This window comes from Podarcis liolepis, assembly GCF_965112155.1.
Source record: "Podarcis liolepis genome assembly, chromosome: 11".
Classification (NCBI taxonomy): domain Eukaryota; kingdom Metazoa; phylum Chordata; class Lepidosauria; order Squamata; family Lacertidae; genus Podarcis; species Podarcis liolepis.
This window is the reverse complement of record NC_139565.1, coordinates 36,814,877-36,836,498: the sequence shown is the minus strand read 5'-3', so window position 1 is coordinate 36,836,498 and position 21,622 is coordinate 36,814,877. Positions and strand designations below refer to the sequence as shown.

Below are 21,622 nucleotides of genomic sequence, written 5' to 3'. Positions count from 1 at the left end.
TTCCCATGCATGATAGCTTGTTGAAATAATAGTTTGATATCACACAGACTGCCTTCATGCAACAATTGGCAGACAATGAGTGGCAATGCGTACTAGTGGTCATCACAAACATCACTCTTTTAAGTGATTGTCTTCCCTTCAGCCTTGGCGGTTATTTCCTACAAAACCATCAGGTATGCCTTCTTTCCAGCTCCACCTGGTGATCAGACTGCAGACTGCACTCTGGAGCAGCTTCTTTCAAAATCAGGAATTATACGAAAGGAACTGCAGTTATAAAATGACCAGTGGCTTGTGCTTCCACAAAGTGAGAGCATTCCCACTCATCTCCCAAATAACTTTGCGCAGCCACGCCCCCTCCCAGGCCCCACATTCTCAAGCTCTGTCTGGTGGAGGCAGACACCCAAGGGGGTTACTGCTGTCGTTAAAAGGAAGAACCACAAGACTGTTTGTTGCTTTTGCTGCAGAAGACCACCCTCCAACTACCTTTCTGGAAGTTACTGCTAGCATGCATGGGGGAATGACCTACTTTCACAAGCGCCAAACTAGATTGCTTCCAAATCATTAAAAAAACCAAGAGGGATGTAGAATGGACTTTGCCAGAGGCAACTAGTTATTTCCTGTACATGCAGATTAGAAAGATATGGGGAAATAGTGACTAAACATTTCCAGGGGTTAAGCAACATTATCAGGATCTACTGCTGCTGAGAATCAGGAATCAGGAACTCCTGAGCACCTGTGCTCTTAAAGCAATTTAAGCCAGAGAGCTGTCCAATCAGTAAACCTGGTTTCGAGATCTCGCAAGATCTCAGGAAGCAGCCTCAGAACCTCCATCCGTGTGCAACTATCTTTTTAAGCAGGTACACTAAATTAGTTTCTGTTGGAGCCTATTCTGCCATGTACTAAATCCTGCACTGCCGGTGTACAGAAAATGGAAGTGGCTAGTTAGAAGAATTTATTTTTGTTTTAATTTAGACCATTTGTCTATGAAAAAAAGATACAGAAAGAAGTATACAACCACACATACACCTTTCTCTCCCTGGTTTCCAAAGTAAAGAGTGAGGGGAAACATTTTTGCACGTGCAGTAAGTACGTCAAAGTACCTGTGCAAATATATGTCACCATTTTCCCATTTGAATGATGGTACTTCAGTGACCCATGCACCTGGGGAAACAACACCAGATGCACAGCTAAGCCTCCTGGTTTTGCAACGAAGGGACTGCCCTGAAGTTCCTTGTGGCTGCAGTGATGATGATGATGATGATGATGATGATGAATTGGATTTCTTATCTGCCCTTCACTATAAAAGTCCTGCAGGGGCAGCGCGTTCCATTTCCTAGCTTGAAGTGAAACAGGAAGTGCCACCCCATACTGCCATTGCTGCTCCATCCCCCCTGCTGAAGCATCCCTGACTTGGCTTGGCTGCATCAGAGATCTCATGCACTGGGTGAGATCCGGTGTCAGTGCTGGTGCTGCTTCTCTGCCCGTGGCAAAGGCTGGGGGGGAAAGCTGAGGAAGCTGCTTCACCATGCCTAATGGGAGGGTCGGCTCTCAGGTCCCAATATGGATTCCAACAGTATAAAAATACAAGATTAGAGTCAGTTAAACCACCTGCAATCAGAACAGTAGGGTGGGTTTCAGGATAGGAACAGCTTTTAGTGTCATTGGCCCAGTTCTGTGGAACACCCTGCCAATAGAGATTCTGCAGGCGCCTTCTATGCCAACTTTTAAATGCCCACTGAAAACTTTTCTTTTCCGCCAGGCCTAACCAGGCAGTTGTCTACATCCTTCCACAATGGTTAATTGATGTCTGTTTTAAACCTTTAAAGTGTTTTTTTTTATTGTAAGGTTTTATGTTCTGCTGCAGTAAACAGCTTTTATATAGTTTTTTAAAAAAATGACACAGCAGAATACAACTTTATAAATATAAATAAATAACTTTAACATTTGTTCAGTAGCTTTTCAACAGTTGAACGCATACCCTTCCTAGATTGCTGGCTATCCTATTAACAGGAAAAATGAAAAGTGATTATGCAGCCCTACATAATAGATAGCTATTAGAGCCTGGCACTTCACAAGCCTGGAGTTTCTTGAGCAATTGTTTGCCCACACAGTTAATTAAAACTGAAAACTGCATTTGAATTAGTAACTTTTGGATCCTTTTGTAGATGAATGATGTGGCCTCTGCAAGTAAAATAAACAATGTTTGCTAAGAGGCTTTTCACAGGGGTCGTTTAGCATGCTAAAAATTATAGAAAGTGATTGCGCTGATAAATAAATACATATGTAAAGCAGTGACATCTGAAGTGTGCTCTGTTTATTCCAAGGGCAGCTTGAAGCAATTTACATTTTAGTATGTAATCCCTATGGTATAAATAAAAGGCACACCATAAACTTCCCACATTGTCTAGTTATGTCTCTTGTGGGGCATTTTGCAGATGGGATATATGAAAGAGATATGGGTTAAATGCATTTCAAAATAGTAGGGAGATATGCAGTTGAGGGAATTAATTTCAGAACCCAGGTATATTTTGGACCTCAGGATTCACAGCTCACATTGTCAGACCCTCCTGGAGACCAGAACCGGAAATATTAGTAGAGAAGATGGTCCAATCTTGATGCCTAAAAACAGCCACCCACAGAACTCACTTGGTTGATCTTCTTCCACCTCATCTCCATCTTCATCCAAGTTTGATTTTTCTTCACTGGGAGTGAGATTTGGCAATGTCAGCATCTGCTATGCTTCTTGCAAAAAACCTCAGAGTGATCTACTATCAACTGCTCCATGGGAAGGATTCCAGAAGAGAGAGAGAGAGAGGCAGGGAAGATCACCTCAGGGCATTAAAGTGATTTGTGTATGGGAGGTTAATTACTTTCAAAATGGCCGCAGTCCTGTAAAGTATTCCAACGAAGCTTTGTGTCCTCAATCAGGCATTTAAAATGTACTTTTGTAAATGTCCAAACAAAATGATATTTATTATCCTTTTTTTTGCAACAATGAAAAAGCAAACAATTAATAACACACCCAGTAGAATCTCATTTCAGAGAAAGCTTCTTTATTTGAATATAATGGAGCTCCTTTTTTCGATCTGATGTACGTTAAATATCTTTGCTTTTATTACATGACTAATAGATATCTGGCAGATAATAAATGTATACACACTTCCACATTTTATAGATTTACACTGTACATCATCATCCTACACAAAACATGCCCTTTCACAAGTATACAAACAGCTTTCCCCAGGGGACTTTATAAAAACACACTTGGCTTAACATTTTTTTTGGCAGTAGGCAATCTGACACAGAGGAGCATACCAGAAAGATGAGTTCACAATTGTACCAGCTGCATTTGGAATGAAAAATCCAGAAATCTGAAAGTGAGGTTTGATTAATGTACAGACATGTAAGCACACACACACACACACATATATATACACAAGTCATAAAACCAGAAATACAGGGAGGCGATCTTGCAAAGCAGAATTCTAAGGTGGAAGGAACTATTGCCAAGCTCCAATTCCACAGCACTTTGACCAGTGCTTATTCCTGTTTTTAGACGTACACACACAAATTAGTGGAGTGCTGCAGTGTGCTGTAGCAGTTGGACTAGGACCTGGGAGACAAGGGTTCAGATCCTCACTCATCCATGAAGCTCCCTGGGTGACCTTGGGTCAGTCAGCCTCCTCAGAGTAGCCTACTTCACAGAGTTGTTATGAGGATAAAACAGGGAGAGGGAGAACCATGTATACAACCTTTGCTATGTGCGTGGTGCTGTTCTGTCAGATACTTGCCTCCACCTATCCCTGTAGACAATTTAGAGTTATCAGTACCGTACAGGAAAGTAGCCTTGTAATTAACCCTAGAAAAGTATTTCAAAGCACCCATTTAACACTCCAGTGTTTATCTATAATCATGGCTTTGAAATAGCTTGATGTAGGGTGTACAAATTTAATAATCAACCTACTGCCTCTCCTAATTCCAAGCATTTGCAGATGTTGTAAGACTTGAGCTGCCAGTAAAGTTATATATAGGAATATGTACATATTAGCATGGCTTTTCCTTTTGGGGAGTGCAAATCTTTATGCACACAACAACCAGTGGCCATGTTTTGCTTTCATGCCTAGTTAGTTCCTGCACTTGCAGCGAAATCACTGGCCTTTTGTCCAAGGAAATAATACAGGCTCCATGGAAAATGTGAGAGGCATATCTGTTCACCACAGAGCAACTGACATCTTCCAACATGGAAAGAGGTAATGAAGACACGGGGTTAATACCATCATGGCTAGAACTGGTACTTGCAAGTCATGTAAACACAGTGCTGACATGAGCATTGGCACTTACAGCCATGGAATCTTTGCAGAATATGAATCAGTGAGGATCTGATCCTGTTATGGCACTACTAAAACTTGAGGCATCCTCCAGGAACCCATTCCTCTAGTGGGATATCACCAGTTGCAGGCACAGCTCAATTCTAGCTTGTGGTCCAATGCTAAAACCATACACGCACAAGACCCAGAAGTGTCAGACATCACCTTAAAGCTACACTTTTAACATTCATTGGTTCCTTGGGTAGACCTTTGGCTAGACCTGATATATGACCTAGATGCCTACAAGTCCATGGGAAGTAAATTTGCCAGGGCTGTGTGTCACTAGCTGCTTCTTTATTTGGCACTACTTCTGGGTGAGACAAAGCCTGCTAGTGCTGTTTCTTTAATGTGTTAATATGGGATAAAATTTGGAAGGGGGGGAGAGTATGCATCCAAGCCAATGTAGGTTTTACGTGGGCATTGGTATCAAATTTAAAACAAAGCACCCCTCAGATTGGTTCTTTATTGCAGGTGTATTCTGCAACTTGTCCTTGACACAGTAATAGTGGATTTGTTGTGGATTTGTTCTGCAGTTGAATGCTTTCCCAACACCACCACATGACTGCTGTCCAGAGGGACTATAGGGCAACAAAAGTGGGGCAGAAATAAACCAGAACATTTGTGCAATGGATTGCAAACTTTACAAGCATTTTTAAAACATTTCGTAGCACTGAACTTGGAGGTCTGAACCTGTTGTGAAATATCCGTTGCTGCGGTTAAAACCTTCCTCTTGTGTGAAAGCAGCATGTTTGCATTTGATAATCATATTCTATACCCACTGCATGAATGAGCCAGGGAGCTTCCTCTAAACTTCTTGTGCCACGTTAGCAGCTTTCCAGTTAGCAGGTGACTTTTCTGTCTCTGAGCCAATTCACATAACCACCAGCTGCTTGAACAGCAGCACTCTGAACCAAGATTTCTGCTAATGACCATGTTGCAAAATCATAAACAGGAGGCCTGCCAGGCAACTGAGGAACAGGGGTATCAGAACTTACTGGTCTGGATGGAAGGGTTCCAGTCCATAATTTGGGAAGGCCTGCTCTGGGTGCAAGTATCAGAGAAAACGCCTATCAATAAAAGTCTCTGCTTTCAAAGAACCAGTTTTTTGAACTATTTGCTATCAGCCCTGAAGTTGTTCAGGACACATCAAGATGCAACAAAACTCAGCTCTGGAGCGTAACCAATCACACAGCCTTGGTTCAAAGTGCTAAGTCCTTGGAAAATCATGTTCTACCCTTCATATTGCGTAGAGAATGCAGAAACTCCCCTCACCCACCAATCAGAATCACCCCCTACATGCATTATGCAAAAGGGTAGATTCTTCATTTGAACTTTAGTCCATAGGGCCTTGTTTATTCATGTGGGAGGAAGAAGAAAAAACTGCTGCTGACTCCCTTACTTCAGCAGTTAAGCACACCCACTCGGTCCTCGGTACACAGACAGCCTAAAGTCACTTGCATAAGGGAAAGGACGTGTGCAATGAATGTCAGAGTTTGAAATAATAAACTCACTTTAACCCCTGTTCTGTCTGGGTGTGTTTCCATTAAGCAACAGTAGGACTGCCAACATGCAACACTGATATACTGGACGGGGTTTTAGGAAAGGTAACAGTTAACTGAAAGGCAACTTGGCAATGGCTCTGTTCCTGTCTGGTCAAAGACCACTGAGAAAAGCACTAATAAGCAATTGCTAGCTGTAAGAACATTACCAGAACTACCTGGGAAGAAACAACTTAAATAAAGGACGTAAGAGACAGATATTTTCCCATATACTACACAGAAGCTACTTTCTGAGCTATACAAAGCATTAATTAGAATGTATATATTGCATCAAATAAGGGGGGGATATAACATTCTATGTCATATGTTTTTCTTACTTGGCTGGAACACAACTGATACTTTTTAATGGCCTGTTTCTTCATTGTTTACCAAAATGTATGGAGAATGATGTGTTCATGTCAAAAGATACTTCTTATCTATGAGGAGCTTTCTTTTTTGCAGCTAAAACAATAATGGCAAAATGCCACTAATGTCTTTGTTGCACCACCAGAGTTTCAAGGGCAAATTTGCATTCCAAGACTGCAAAAATTAAATGGTAATATGGATCAAACAATACCAAGAGCCAGCCAGCCAAAGTAAAAGCACTTGTAAGTTTCATTGATTCAAACATGTGGCTAACTGAAATCAATGGGACTTACAAGAGCTTATCTTTGGCCAGTTCATGCCCCTGATATATACACTGCCAAGGCAGGTGTCAGTCTATAAAATTATTTTGCTTGTCAAAGTCAGACATATGCACACAAACTTGAATGCATGTATGTACATATATAAAAAATATATAAAATCAACATACATATCTATACATCACATGTTCTTTACAATATACAATGTTTTATTATATGAGGGCTGTGACTAAATAATAGGAGGCTGGACAGGGGAGGAAAAATAAGTTCATGATAAAGAAGACTATTTCTCTTTTTTAAAAAGGTACTGTAGGAACACAGGAAGCTCCTTCCAACTAGATCAATCAGGGACGCGGACTTATAAAAAATATTGGGGGGGGGACCGGGAAAGCTCATGAATAATAAATAAGCTCATGAATATGCAAATAAAGTGGCGCCGCCTCCTCGTGAGCGAATAGGGGAGAGCGTGCTGCGCCTATTAATCAGCTCCAAAGGAAATTGGGTGGAGCTTTTGCTCGGGAGGGAGGGCAGGAGGCATGCAGCCCAACCCTGTGCATTTTGGGCTGGGGGAGGGGCGGCGGTGGCGCTCTGCTGGAGGGGCGCCGGAGATTATTGGGGGGGCGGAGCCCCCCCAAACGAATTTTTGAGGGGGCTCGGGCCCCCTCAAGCCCCATGGAGTCGGCGCCTATGAGATCAATCCATTTGTCCACCTATCTTAGCACTGCCTGCTGTGACTGACATAGCTCTCCAAGGTCTCAGGCAGAGGAATATCTCCAATCACCTATTCCTGGAGATTGAACAGAGTTGTAGGTACCACAGCAGGTAAAGGCTAGATTTTGGCAGAACACAGAAGCAGGAGCCCAGGCTGGGACACCTCAGGTGCAGGGCCGAATGTGGCCCTCCAAATGTCTATTTGGCCCTCAAGACTCTCCCCTGGCCATAGTTCCTTTTCCAAGGTCCCACCCCTCAGCAGCTCTGTGCTCTCCTTGAGTGCTTTTGCTTGGCTGGAGGATTAAGAGATGTGGATGGGTGGAGGTGTGTTGAAACACCAAACCTTTGCACGGCTTGAACGTACCCTATTGCACATACAAAGGCAAGAGGCACAGGTATTGTCCTGCCCACTTCCACCTGCCCCTGCAGACACTGGCATGCAACCCTCCCCAGAGATGATTGATGAGGGAGGTGTGGTTCTCAGTCTGGTGTAGGCTCTGAATTGACGTTCAGAATTGGTCTAATATAGAGGGAGCCATACCAGAGTGAGTCTCATGATGGATCTTGTTGGGATGGGGTGAAGGGGGAAGTTTCCTTCTGTTTCAGCACCAAATCTTGATTAAAATACAATTAATGGGCAACCATACTAATGCAAAGAGTTAGCTCAGCAAAAAACCCCACAAATGCTGTGCCAGGGATTATTAGGAAAGGGACAGGAAAATGCAAGATCAGACTATTGTAAGCAATTCTGGACACCCCAGTTTAGAAGAATTTCGAAGAGGGCTGAAAAACATACAAAGAAAAACTAAAACAAGGAGTGGATGAGATCTACTTCCTTAAGAAGGAAGTATTTCATTGCACAATTTGCAACCAACCTAATGAATTTAGCACCAAAGGGAGCTGTGATGGCTACTAATGTGTTTAAAAATGAATTAGATTGATGAATGTTGTGGGATCCAAGAGCAACTTAAGACACATCAAAAATCCGCACGTCAGCTTGTATGAATTTTGACTTTCCTCCCATTTGAATGACAGATCCCCCTCCATAGCACAACACAGAATGCTTTTGAAACTCAGTATGCCTTATACTTCATGCAAAGCTCTCACGATTGGTTCCTTGGATCCCAGACCTGGTGAATATATTTGTGGCTCCTATGTGTTGCAGAACCTAGTCTCAAAAGTTGAGACATCTGACTAATATAAGTGAAGAGATTGGTATCACCAAAGACCAAATTGGTGTACTAGGTTTAGTAATGTGTCACCCATTAACTAAATTAGTTGTGTTCATACTGTGTGCAAGAAAACAGAAATCACAGAACAGGGAGAAACGTTCAAGGAGAGCTGCTGGTAAATATATAGCTGCGTTTCCTGCTGTGTTTCCTGCCTGATAGGAACAGATGTTATTAATATGAAGCAAGGGCCTGTGCTTTGATAGTGGGGAAAGACAGGAAATTCAGGAGAAAAAGAATATGAGTGATTTGTTTGCTCCTAGACCGAAATGATTCTCTTTCACTCTACCTACACACACACATTTCATTTACAGCAGCTTCTTTGAAAAGTTGCATTCTTTGTATTCTTATTCTGGTGACTCCTTTTTTCATGCCAAGACCTCTTTCAAAAAAACATTACAAAGCAAAAGGACATGTGTGCATGTGCAGGGTTTATGTATGCACTAATTTGGGAGAGAGCACATGGGTTTCATAGAATCATAGAATCATAGAGTTGGAAGAGACCACAAGGGCCATCGAGTCCAACCCCCTGCCAAGCAGGAAACACCATCAGAGCACTCCTGACATATGGTTGTCAAGCCTCTGCTTAAAGACCTCCAAAGTAGGAGACTCCACCACACTCCTTGGCAGCAAATTCCACTGTCGAACAGCTCTTACTGTCAGGAAGTTCTTCCTAATGTTTAGGTGGAATCTTCTTTCTTGTAGTTTGGATCCATTGCTCCGTGTCCGCTTCTCTGGAGCAGCAGAAAACAACCTTTCTCCCTCCTCTATGTGACATCCTTTTATATATTTGAACATGGCTATCATATCACCCCTTAACCTCCTCTTCTCCAGGCTAAACATGCCCAGCTCCCTTAGCCGTTCCTCATAAGGCATCGTTTCCAGGCCTTTGACCATTTTGGTTGCCCTCCTCTGGACACGTTCCAGTTTGTCAGTGTCCTTCTTGAATTGTGGTGCCCAGAACTGGACACAGTACTCCAGGTGTGGTCTGACCAGAGCAGAATACAGTGGCACTATTACTTCCCTTGATCTAGATGCTATACTCCTATTGATGCAGCCCAGAATTGCATTGGCTTTTTTAGCTGCCGCGTCACACTGTTGGCTCATGTCAAGTTTGTGGTCAACCAAGACTCCTAGATCCTTTTCACATGTACTGCTCTCAAGCCAGGGTTTGTTTGCACACAAGTGACACAATGCAAGATGTAAATAATGACTGGTGGGAATTGGGAGTCTAACAACCTGTAAAGGCCACTAGTCCCTTCCTGCATTATTTAAAATATATAAACAACAAAGAATTTATGATAAGGCATTGGCAGAAAGGATCTCCAGCTTCATCCTTCTCACTGGAGAAGGAAATGGTTGTGGGCTGGAGTAATTGTGAGAAAGATTGCTGAGCCCAGTTGTACAGCAGTATGGGCCAGCATTCAGGCAGGAGCCCATTGTAGCTGTTGCTTGCCTGGACATGACTTGGCAGTGTGGTTGGGTCCACCAAGGTGCTCCACTGCTGCCATTCCATTGGTGCCACCATGCACCCAATCTTACTGGTGTGGCCTTGACAGTGGCCCTAAGTAGCAGTGTCAGGAGGGTGACTCCACCCCACAACACATGTAGCTACTACAGCTGCAGTAGGCAGAAAGGGACAGTGTCTTCTACAGCAGTATCTGGAAAGCATAACTACTGAAGAGTGGTAATGTGCACTCAATGCGGGGGGGGGGGGGGTTCCAAGTGATAATTAAAACAAAAATGCCTTATAATGTTGTAACACAGATTTCATACCAATTGGTTTCAGAATAAGCAGGCCATTAGAAAAGTGGTTCCTATGTTCTTATGTGGTTCTGCATCAAATAAGAGGACAATATTGAGATTCTTTGTAGTCTGCCTTCCATTCGAGTGTGGAGAAGAAACCAGGTGAATATAACAGACTAAGATTTGCTGGTACTTCTTCCTGGCATTAAACACAGCAATATTTCCCCAACAGAAAATATACCTATAATTACACATGGTGGAAATGGGGTGTTTTAGCTATATCTAGCACAAGACAGAGGGATGACCGATTAGGCAGCAGCACTTCAAAGGAGGACTGACAAGCTGTTCATGAAAAATTGAACATGTGTCTGGAAAGAGAGTGTTGCGATATAAAGAAAGGCAAACCTTTTAAGGCTCTATTTACAGAATTGCTTTTTCCTAAAAGAATTCTTGCATGCTGCAGTTTAGAGGAGCTGAAGCACAACTGACATGTGGTCCTTATTTTCTGACTTCTGGTTTAATGTGAAAAATAGCACATCACACATCTTCCTTGCAGTTGGATGCACCATCTATATAATCTGTAACTCACCCATCTCCCTACAGGAATGATTCAAGACTCATAGTCTTTTTGTATATTACACAGGAAAAGTAGAAAGACACAACAGCCATTTGTGCCAGTGGCGTAGCGTGGGTTGTCAGCGCCCGGGGCAAGGCAAGTAATTTGCGCCCCCTAACCCGTGGATTTGCGCCCCCTAACCCTAACCCCCAGATGTTGCGCCCGGTGCGGCCGGCCCCCCCTGCACCCCCCACGCTACGCCACTGATTTGTGCATCCTTGCTTCACACTTGTTTACACTTACACAACATACAGTATTTTTTGCTTTATAAGACTCAACTTTTCCCTCCTAAAAAGTGAGGGGAAATGTGTGTGCGTCTTATGGAGCGAATGCAGGCTGCGCAGCTATACCAGGAGCCAGAACTGCAAGAGGGATTGCTGCTTTCACTGCGCAGTGATCCCTCTTGCTGTTCTGGCTTCTGAGATTCAGAATATTTTTTTTCTTGTTTTCCTCCTCTAAAAACTAGGTGCGTCTTGTGGTCTGGTGCGTCTTACAGAGCGAAAAATACGGTAGTGCATGCGAGTTATGAACTGGCACGTGGCACCGAGATATAAACCATTCTGATTGCTCAGGGTTTTTATGAACTGAATGATAAGGACTATGTAAAAGTGGGAAGCACAGCTCAAGCAAATTTGGTTTTACTTATTCCATGTATAGCATCTGTACTGTTGAAGAGCTAATATTAGCAACTAAACATCTGCATCTAAGCCACAGCCTTGCATCCGGTTGGATTGTTTTCTCTTCTCCATTTTGTGTTTCAAATGTAATGTGCTGCAGTGGTGCACTATCCCCCTCCCAGCGTTTTCTAATTCTTCCTCTGCCGACTCAGATTATGTCCCTGACACTCGCTCTGCATTCTCTTTTACACTTTAGACATTTTCCCCTCAGGGTTGGCCCAAGATATGTTGCTGCCTGAGGGAAAGGATGAGATGGCACACGTATGTACCAAAACTGACCAGACTGGTTGCTGAATCTTCCTTCAACCCGGGGAACAGGACACCACTACACTGTAGGGTAGAAAAACAGGTTGGAAGGTGCAGTGGCACACACAGCTGCAACATGTCATTACATCTGCCTGATCTCTCCTCTCCCAATCATCTGCTGCCTGAGGTGGTTGTCTCACTTTGCCTAATGGTAGGGCCGAGTCCTGTATTACCCATTCATGTAGGGAAGTGGGGAAATAGGGATACAGAGATGAAACCAATCTGCCAGTATCATGCATCACACAATTCATACAAAATGAATACATATGCCTTTGGTCATTTCTGTTAATTTCCCTCTTCATATCTTAAAACTGTCTTTACTCTTACTGTCTACATTCTGTCAAAGCTACATCCTGAATAAGAATGTCATCTGTTTTCAAAATATTATTAGATTCTGAGAAAGTAACACAATGATAACAGCTTTGGAGCTGGTGCTTACTTCCCCCGCCCCCAAAGCTTTAGTTATGGCTCTAGATTTTTTTCGGTGATTACATTCATGAAGGCAGCAGACAAAATACCACATCAATTTAAGTGGGCAGTGCATGTCAAAAGCGTGATTTACAGCTGGCAGTTGATCATCACTCCCAATCTGTACAGAGGCTTCAGATTTCAATCTTAGAAGTCTTAATGAGGGTCCCTAATGACTAAGAGAGCATTGTTAAAAGGTTCCTCCCCTCCAAATGAAAAGAAAACTGTAAAAGATAAAAGGCTTTTTCTTAAAAAAAACTAAACTAAACTAACACGAAGAGCTGTGATAAGGTGGAAATAATCACAGAACTCAACATGAACTTTGATACACTTGAAAAACCTGATATACAGCTAAAGCAATAATTCTGTGCTTAAATTAATATTACAACATTAATACCTACTTAGAAGAAAATCATGGAAATGTAAACATGATGGGCCCAATCCAGAGTAAAACTATTGTAAATCCCACTAAACTCATTTGGAATGAAGCACATAGTTAAGGCGAGCATACATTTTTTTCTGGATTATGCCTTATGTGTTTCTTTGGAAATATGTGATTATGAGTTTAGAGATGGGTTGGCAGTTGGGCAAAGGGCATTCTGCAGTGGAGGGGGAAAGTAGAGTATTTTTTCAGTGTGGGACCTGCTCATTTTTGTCTCTTTTTCATTGGTTTAATCCATATCTTACAAGAGGACTATGGCTTTGGCTGTGTTTGCACATCACACTAAGCCAAACTATGGCTTACTGTGAACATGCTGGCTCCCAAGGAGGAGATTACAGTTGCTTTGTTCCTTCTTGCACTTTTTAGTTCAATGTGGTGCAGCAGTTTAACCAAGGTTTAAAGCTTCTCTTTAAGCACTATCTGTAGCTAAGGTTTATCCTACGTTTACTGTGGTTAACCGTGGCTAACCTTAACCATGGTTAAGGAAGAAGGACCATAACTATAATCCCAGGCTTCACCACCAGGCTGAGCTAACAAGTCCAGGGAAGAGCAGAGGGGATCTAAGGTCCTCTTCAGAGGCCAATACAGTCACAGTATGATGTACTCTGGCTTATAGTGACATATGAACAAGGTCACCATCAGGACACTGGTGCGACAGAGTCTTTTATTTTGTAGCTTCTGCCTAGCTCAGGTTGCAATCACTCCTGTGTTGTCCAAGCAGGGTGGAAGTATTACTGCAGCAAATCAACTGCAAGGTGATGGGACAGTTGAGAATGATGGCCTTTCCTTTCCCAAGAAATTTGTAAAGCCACCTGACCAAGAAAAAGAATGTAGTCACCCAATTTATATCCCACAAAATTGCAATTATTTGTTTGATTGCTTCCAACATGGGAAAGGGGGCAATGTTTCCATGTAGTGCAATTTTACAGAAACTCTTAACATCATTTGAGGAGCATGGCACATCCAGAAAACATTTCTGTTATTACACTTTTGCCTTACTTCCCTGTGAGGAGCTCAGCTGTGATAATGTAGTAAGTTATTAGATAGTTAACAGATTGAACAGCAACAGGCAGTTTGTGCCCAGCCTGAATTTGCATAAAAATGGTTTCTTATGAAAGTGGCAATGCCGTTTCCCCCACAACCCCTTATTCTAAGAAAGCAGGAAATATGTGTTGAAGTACAGTCATGCAGCCTGTTCCATTTTATGTTGTATCTCCTGATGCAAGTTAGATTAACGTTTACTACTAAGAAAGGCCTTGAAGTTTCTACTTATCATCAGCTTAATTAAAAATAGTAATATTCACTTGTGTGGCTTTTTGGCACAGAAAGCATTAGTGTTAAACTACAGGGATAGTTTCATGTTGCAGTTTTAAAAGCAATTTTAGATGTGACATTTTCCCTACATGAGCAAACAAAACATTCATTCCAAAACACTTCTTTTTTTCCTATTCAGAGATGACCTTGTTGTAGGAAAACTGTCACATATGAACTATTGATTTGTTTCAGCAAACTGTCCTCTTAAATCACTTAAAATAGATCGACTGGAAACAAGCAACTCTTAATGGGGCAATTCACATAATTCTTACCCTAGTGTTGTTCAACTGAGGTCAAGGCGACTAATTCTTCACTGAACTGCCCTTTTAGCCTGAAATACAAGGGGCCATGTAGAATTTATAAAGGTTGAACAATAGCCCTCTTCAAAAGCAGAGGAGAAAGCGGGGGCATGCCTGCTTGACCTGCCCCCAATGTCAATATGTGCATGCCAGCCACACCCTCCATACATTTAGCAATTGTATGAAGGGTGAGCCACTATGCACACAGTTAAAAGTACTGTATTTTTTGCTCTATAAGACTCACCTTTTCCCTCCTAAAAAGTAAGGGGAAATGTGTGTGCATCTCATGGAGTGAATGTAGGCTGCGCAACTATCCCAGAAGCCAGAACAGCAAAAGGGATCACTGCTTTCGCTGCGCAGCGATCCCTCTTGTTGTTCTGGCTTCTGAGATTCAGAATATTTTTTTTCTTGTTTTCCTCCTCCAAAAACTAGGTGCGTCTTATGGTCTGGTGCTTCTTATAGAGCGAAAAATATGGTACTTGGGAATCCTGTACAACTAGAGGGTGGTATTCAATCACACAGAGCAGACTACCGATGGGGGTTTCCTTGCTGAATGTGTGAGAGTCAGAGGGTGAAGTGGGTGGGGCAAGCAGGCAGGGTACTGTCCCCCTGTTTGAATGAATGAAGAAGCACCTTGGAAAAGGGCTTAAATCTGTTACAGTGATTTCATTATGTTAGTGGGAGTTCTGCTATACAGTCACCTTCCATGCACTGAGAATCTGAAGCCTTTGCCCATCCAGCCAGGAGATCTGATACTTGGAAAGAGAGGAAAACAAACTGGAAATGGCTTTTGATCCACAATCCTTCCCAAGTTACATCAGCACTTGGGTTCTGGTGTCTGGGAGCCGAAGTCCTACCAAGCCTCCGCATACTAGAACCGAGGAAGCCAAGAGAATAGGAATTGATTTGGTGAGGATAACGAAGGAACCAAAAATAAGGTTTCCAAGGACAGCTGCTGCTTTGCATAGTGCATTTAAAAAGCCAAAGCCTGTTGCCCTAAAAGGGAGAGAGAGAGAAAGAAAGAAAAGAAGTTAAAACCAGAGGAAAGAATAAAAGTTTTATCAGGGCAGAAAGCAGATGAGAGAAAAATGGTGCATTGGTTTACATACTATTCCTGAAAATGGCCAGAACTCAGAGGTCCAAGACTTTTTGCACTAAAATGACATGTGAAATATCCTTTGAACCTGAATATTTGCTTTGAGTTTTATAAAATAACAGAAGCCGGAGGGCGGTTTTCCTCAAAAAGGTTAGCTGAAGATGCAGCAACAACTAGAAAATTACTGAGCAGCCCCTAATGACTACAGATCTTATGATAAACAGGCACCATACCCTCCCACTGCAATTCAGTGACATCCTGGGATTGCAAAAGGACTATGGTATTCACTCACTTTCACGTCCCCTTAACATACCCTGTGTCAGCCGTGAGACTGATAAAGAGAACAGGGCCAATCCAGAAGCTCCTAGACCTCAAACTTGGAGGCTTCTTACTTCATGCCTTATAAATAAGTTGGGGCAGATGCTGAAAATTCACTTCCTCAGCAATTTATCTTGAAATAAGTTTATAAAGGTAAAGGTAATGGTACCCCTGCCCGTACGGGCCAGTCTTGACAGACTCTAGGGTTGTGCGCTCATCTCACTCTATAGGCCGGGAGCCAGCGCTGTCCGGAGACACTTCCGGGTCACGTGGCCAGCGTGACGAAGCTGCTCTGGCGAGCCAGCACCAGCGCAGCACACAGAACACCGTTTACCTTCCCGCTGGTAAGCGGTTCCTATTTCTCTACTTGCACCCGGGGGTGCTTTCGAACTGCTAGGTTGGCAGGCACTGGGACTGAGCGACGGGAGCACACCCCGCTGCGGGGAATCAAAATGCCGACCTTTCGATCGGCAAGTCCTAGGCGCTGAGGCTTTTACCCACAGCGCCACCCGCGTTTATATTGCCCTCCAACTGAGCTCCCAGGATTGTTCACAAAAACAAAATAATACATAAATAAAATAGGACAAACATATTAAAATAAAAAATAATTCATTAAAAAGCCTGGAAGAATCAAGATATACTACGTCCATAGCATCCCCCTGATCCTCCAAGCTTGTAACTATCAAAAAAAAGGAAATGAGTTTAGAGCATGTGCAGTTGCCACATACAATAATTTATATGCAGCTTTCATGCATTTTCTATATAAAAACCCATAACATAAGGATGGGGAACCTGTGGCTCTCCAGATGCTGCTGGACTCCAACTCCCATCAGCCCCTGCCATAAAGCAGCACTCAGAAGGTTGGAGAGAAAAGTCTTTTTAAAAAATGTTCAAAGTATTTAAGCTGCCATTTCTCCCTCAGCCTTTATTTAACTGACCTGTTAGTAAATTTTATTCTACATTGGAAGCAATTCAGCGCCTTCCAATACATAATAATCATATATATATGATATATCATATATATATATACACCCCCTCAACAGTATTTATAGGAACTCAAACACTGAGATCCTGCTCTGTTCCAGTAACAAGAAGCCGAAAGCACCAGCCTGAAGATGACGAGTGAGACCTCGTCGAAACGTCGCCTAGACACCCCAACTCTTACACGGGAAGACACCCGAAGACACCAAAACCTGCATATATATATATATATATATATATATATATATATATATATATATGGTGTCTTGTTCCTTTATTTCCAACTCAAATTATAGTTTTAAAAACCAGTCTTAAATCAGAACACACTGATGCCCTTCCATGCTGAAGCCTCTTTCACATCTGATTTTTTTATTTTTATTTTGCAAGACTGCCTGATAAAAGTAGCCTCTGGCAATTAGGTCAAAATCAGAGGGCCAAAGATCCAGTTTACAGAACAAGGAGATGGTAATCTTTCAAGAAACGGAAAATATTTATGTCTTCAGGGGTCCACCTACTTAAGGGACCTGTGGAAATCCTGATGAAACAACAGCCAGATAGTACATGAGCTTTATCTGTTCAAATGTACTCATATTAGGGGCTTGAAAAACCAGTACCAAGATGATGGAATATCCTGTACCCTTGTGAAATAACAAGGAATACGTGCTCTTTGGCAGTAAAAGCAGAATATTCTCTTCTAGACTCTTTCCTTTTTTTAAAAAAAAAAAGCATAGCTTTTTAAAGGACCTCCATGTGCTCACCTGCTCAACAGATGGCTGGAGACCCAAGAAGGTAGTATAAACTTAAAAGGAAGAGGTTCAAGTCTGCGAAACACTGCTTTAAAGGGGGGAGGGAGAGAATGAGGGTGACCTTATATTCATAAATACATGCAGATAAGAACAGGAAAGGGAAATATACTTCAGTAGAACTTGTTTACTTGAATCATTTGCACGCCTCTGAAAAAAGCTTCTCCCTGCTTGAATATGCAACACCTATGCTTTTATTCTCCAAGGAAGCATTGCCTCTGACTACTACTCTGTTTGGTCTCTATTGGCCAGTTGTGGATGATAGCATGGCAAGGTGCAAATGTGTCCACAGGAGTCTGCCCTATACCAGGTGAAAGTACGTTTCCGAACACAATTCAAAGTGTTGATGCTGACCTTTAAAGCCCTAAACGGCCTTGGCCCAGTATCCCTGAAGGAGCGTCTCCACCCCCATCGTTCAGCCTGGACACTGAGGTCCAGCTTCTGGCGGTTCCCTCACTGTGAGAAGTGAGGTTACAGGAAACCAGGCAGAAGGCCTTCTCGGTAGTGGCACCCGCCCTGTGGAACGCCCTCCCATCAGATGTCAAGGAAATAAACAGCTATCTGACATTTAGAAGACATTTCTAAGGCAGCCCTGTTTAGGGAAGCTTTTAATGACTGATGTTTTCATGTATTTTTAATCTTTTGTTGGAAGCTGCCCAGAGTGGCTGGGGAATGAATGAATGGATGAATGAATGATTTGCCTATTTAACCCAGTTTTATCTACTCTGACTGGCAGGAGCTCTCCAGGATCTCAAGGAGAGGCTCTTTTTTTAATCTCAGAATTTCTCAGATGCAGAGATTTGATAGTGTGCAGCACTTGATGTTTTTGGGATTGGCCAAGTTACTTAATATGAACTGTCGTGAGGATTTATCAAGATTTCCACCATCCAAATATGCAGTTAATTTAGCTTTAAGGAAGGCAAACTGCCTTGTAAGGCACCTAGTGAGTATTTATTTAGATCCCAAGGTTGGGGTTTGAGAGAAGTTTCTGGTTCCACATTCAGAAAACTGAACAAGTTAATAAAATGGGTTCCCCCTGTATTTTAAAGCCTTTAAAAGCTATACCTGCTGAGATTATCTGACACCAGCTACTGAGAGCGCAAGTTCAAGGAAGCAGATTGGGGGGAGAAAAATCAGGATTATATTACATATAAGTCTTCCCTGAGATCATATCTGAAGCAAAATACACTGCAGTAGCTTACAAATAAAGACAGCCAAGAAAGATTAGGAGAGCCGTGGACAGATAAGCAGGGTAAAATTCCACACTCTGTCTGACCAGAAAGAGAATATAATAAAATTTGAAAGAAAAAGAAAAAACCCCACAGTGAGGGTGTGATATGATTCTTTTGTACTTCTAGTCTGAAACCACAGATGTGGAACAGAAGAAAATATGGCAATGTGTCAGCCTAGAATTTCAAAAGACTTCCCAAGACTACAGGAGGTGAGATGTAGAGTAAATGGAGGAAATAAATATTTTTTTATTAGATAACTAGCAAGACTGACGACGTTTTATATGTGTTTGGTGAAAAACTACAGCCAGGCAGAGCTTCTGGAACGCATTATTACAGCTTGCTTCACAGAGAAACAGGATCTGAGCGTTGCCTAAGCCATAAAAAGAGGCTAAAGTAAGGTTACCAGATGTCCCCGTTTCCCGGGGACAGTCCCCGGATTTACAAATCAGTCCCCATACAAAATCCATTGAAGTTGAAAAGTGTCCCCAGATTCATTGGGGGGAAAATCTGGTAACCTTAGGCTGAAGAATACAGGAGTGTCATCAGTTTTGCCTTTGGATAACATTATATGCCAGGAGTGGATAATATGATTGGAAACGGAGTTGGACACTCTTGTATTCCATTTCCACAAGGTGGCAGTAAAAACTCACAGTTCAAAATTATGACATTATAGGTTTAAAGACAGGGTTTATCATAGCCCATAAATAAATTTACAACCAAGAAAGGAGAATCTTTGTGGTGGTTTTTTAAAAAGAAGGTATTAAGGTGGGAGTGGGGAAACCAGATGTTGGTCTACCGATCTCATCAGCCCCAAACCAGCAAAGCCAATGGTCTGAAAAGATGGGAATTCTAGTCCAGCAACATCTGGTGGGCCACAGTACTAAGAGAAGACTCCACTGAACAGCTAATACATTTGTTCCCTCCCTAAATCAAACAGAAAAAGGGTGGTCGTTGGGCCTACACCAACAATGAAAGTGTATCCCAGGGTTTCCAGCTGGTTTTAGACTACAATTTTCCAACCATCCCTAGGGACCCTAGCTACCAGGACCAATGGTTATGGATGATGGAAATTATAGTCTAAAACAGGTGGAGACCCAAGTTTGGGAAACCCTGGTGTATCCTAACACAAAATGAAGTGCAAAAACCCAATGCAAGTAGAGAAATGTGTTCAATTATTTAGCTTATTAAATGGTTGTAATAAAACACAAGCAATGTTGCACTATTTTAGTGTTGTTAGCCGCCCTGAGCCCAGCTTCGGCTGGGGAGGGCGGGATATAAATAAAATTTATTATTATTATTATTATTAAAATGCAGTATTTTTTTAAGTGCCAAGAGTCCATCAATTCATTCTCAAGACAGAATAAATGCCATGCGCCCATCAAATGGAGCTTGAGCTAGCCAGAAGAAACATGAAATAAATGCATCTGCTTGCTTCAATTCCCATTCTTGGACGGTTTGTGTTTATCATGTGAAAAACCATTTATGTATCATGGTTTATATCTGCAAGGGTCTACGACTTGCATCTGCAAGACAGCTCAAAATAGTTCAATTAAGGGCTGATCCAAACTTCCGCTTGTTCCACTGCTTTCCCCCATGAAAATCTGTTACCACTTAATCAGAGCAAACATCAATTGGGTTTGCTGCAGATTGACATTTGTTCCAAAGAAACTCTAAAGAGCGGGTTTTCCTGGGGAAAGTGGCAGGACCAGCAGAAAACCGCTTGGACCCATGCCTGGGAAGCATGAGACAAGTAGAAAACATCTCAGGCCAGTCCTTTCTAGGCATGGGACATGCAGAAACAGGGATAAGTCTCTATTCTGCTTGTTTCATGAGCATGGCAAGTGAGCCTTAGATGTGAATGGATTGCAAACAACTCACATTTGGAAATATAAGACAATGGGCCAAGAAATAGACCATGGTTTTTCAAAAAGGTTAAGAGTTGAATGAGATACCAGTTAAAAGTCGCATGGCATGCCTCTACAGTAGCCTACCAGACCTGCCTAGTAATAGCTTCCTTCCCCATGCCTTGCCAATGGTGAGTTGGGGGTCAGTGGATACTAGTCTGCAGGCAAACAGGTCACTGCCTCACCAACCTCAGTCTGCCTACCTTCTTACAACCAGTGCAGAACGTATCCATGGCTACCAGTGTCCTCCTCCTTAGCTACAACTCTGCCCTTGTAGAGCTCAGATGGGGAGAAACCTAGAATGAGTTGACTCTGACTGTCATTGGTTCTGGCTCCACATGCTGGTGGCCTGTCTTCCACCCTGCTAGTCCCAATGGGCACCAGCCAGCACCAATTGTGGTAAAACAACAAATGAGTGCTGAGAATAAAATGACTTCTCATGTTGAAAATTGGCATATATCATTGTCACTGATGAAGAGTAACTGCTTAAAACATATTAGGCGCCACATTTACCAAAGGGTTTGTTTGTTTTTCAAATGAATCAGCCTTCAGCACCTTGAGGTTTTCTTCTCCTATTTTGATGCTGAACTGTGTGAACATTTTTCTTAAATGAGAACTGCAAGGGCAATAGGGAGAGGAGAGGGTCTTAAGTGCTCCTAACTCTTTGATTGTGGCCATTATGTTCATAAATTCTAAAAAGGGAAAAGGCTCCCTTCTAAAGAGGGTTTATTTTAATACTACATTAAAGCTTGATAGTGGGACACTTTGAGGAAGTTTTATGATAACAAAGTGCTATAAAAGCAAAGTGCTTTTGATTTATAAATAACCACAGCACTACTAATCTGAAAGCAAAAGGTTGAAGTTTATCTGCTGCTGACTGTAACAATAGCTGCACTGGGGTTAATCCAAATTGTCTGTGCAGCTTAGTACA

General features: G+C 42.3%; 1 protein-coding gene across 2 annotated transcripts in view; it reads right to left on the bottom strand.

Moving 5' to 3' along the window:
• Positions 1–21,622, bottom strand: part of SV2C (synaptic vesicle glycoprotein 2C) — a 91,905-nt gene that overhangs the window by 1,650 nt on the left and 68,633 nt on the right. Inside the window, exons 13-14 of one of the 2 annotated variants that reach the window (XR_014517068.1) lie at positions 11,039–15,353; positions 9,663–10,813 (exon numbers count right to left, since the gene is read on the bottom strand). The exons of the other annotated variant lie outside the window; for it this stretch is intronic. The gene's annotated coding sequence lies outside the window, so the exon portion shown is untranslated. Of the gene's footprint in view, positions 1–9,662; positions 10,814–11,038; positions 15,354–21,622 lie in introns of those variants that run through there. 2 annotated transcript variants of the gene reach the window in all.